This window comes from Elaeis guineensis, chromosome 11, assembly GCF_000442705.2.
Source record: "Elaeis guineensis isolate ETL-2024a chromosome 11, EG11, whole genome shotgun sequence".
Taxonomy (NCBI): Eukaryota; Viridiplantae; Streptophyta; class Magnoliopsida; order Arecales; family Arecaceae; genus Elaeis; species Elaeis guineensis.
This window is the reverse complement of record NC_026003.2, coordinates 11,380,821-11,381,835: the sequence shown is the minus strand read 5'-3', so window position 1 is coordinate 11,381,835 and position 1,015 is coordinate 11,380,821.

Sequence of the window (1,015 nt, the reverse complement as noted above, 5' to 3'; positions counted from 1 at the left end):
TGGACAAGCTACTCGAAGCAGGCTTCATTCGGAATCCACGTATCCCGATTGGCTCGCCAACGTTGTCATGGTTAAGAAAGCCAACGGAAAGTGGAGGATCTGCATCGACTATACCGACCTAAATCGAGCCTGCCCGAAGGATAGCTTCCCACTTCCGAAGATCGACCAGCTGGTGGATGCGACGTCCGATTTCGACTGCTCAGCTTCATGGACGCCTTCACCGGGTACAACCAGATCCGGATGGCGCCTGAAGACGAGGAGCACACCGCGTTCGTGACCCCAAGGGCCTCTACTGTTATCAGGGTGATGCCCTTCGGGCTGAAGAACGGCGCCACCTACCAGCGACTCGTCAATAAGGTCTTCAAAGACCAGATCGGGCAACATGGAAGTGTACGTGGACGACATGCTGGAAAAGCACGCAGATCCGGACCATGTTCAGGATCTCGAGGAGACCTTTCGCACCTTCGACGACACCGAATGAAGCTCAACCCGACCAATGTGCGCTTCGGGGTGACCTCAGGGAAGTTCCTCGGATTCCTCGTTTCACAGAGAGGGATCGAGGCCAACCCTGAGAAAATAAGGCGATCCTCGGCATGCGCCATCCGAACACCAAGAAGGAGGTCCAACAGCTGAACGGAAAAATCGTCGCTCTTAGCCGATTTCATTTCTCGATCAGCTGAAAGGTGCCTCCCGTTCTTCAAGACTTTGCGCAGCGAACGGTTTCTCTTGGTCGGATGAGTGCAGCGGGCCTTCGAAGACTGAAAAGGTACTTGGCTTCCCCGCCGCTGCTCGTAAAGCCGCAGGTCGGGGAGACCTTGTATCTCTACTTGGCCACATCTTCGAGGCGATCAGTTCGGTGCTCGTTCGGAAAAATGAGTGCCGAACTCATCAGCCCATCTACTACACCAGCAAAGTGCTCCACGGCGCCGAAGCCAGATATTCGGAGATGGAAAAGATGATTTTCGCCCTGACCGTCTCCGCGCAACGCTTCGACCATACTTCCAGGCCCATGCCA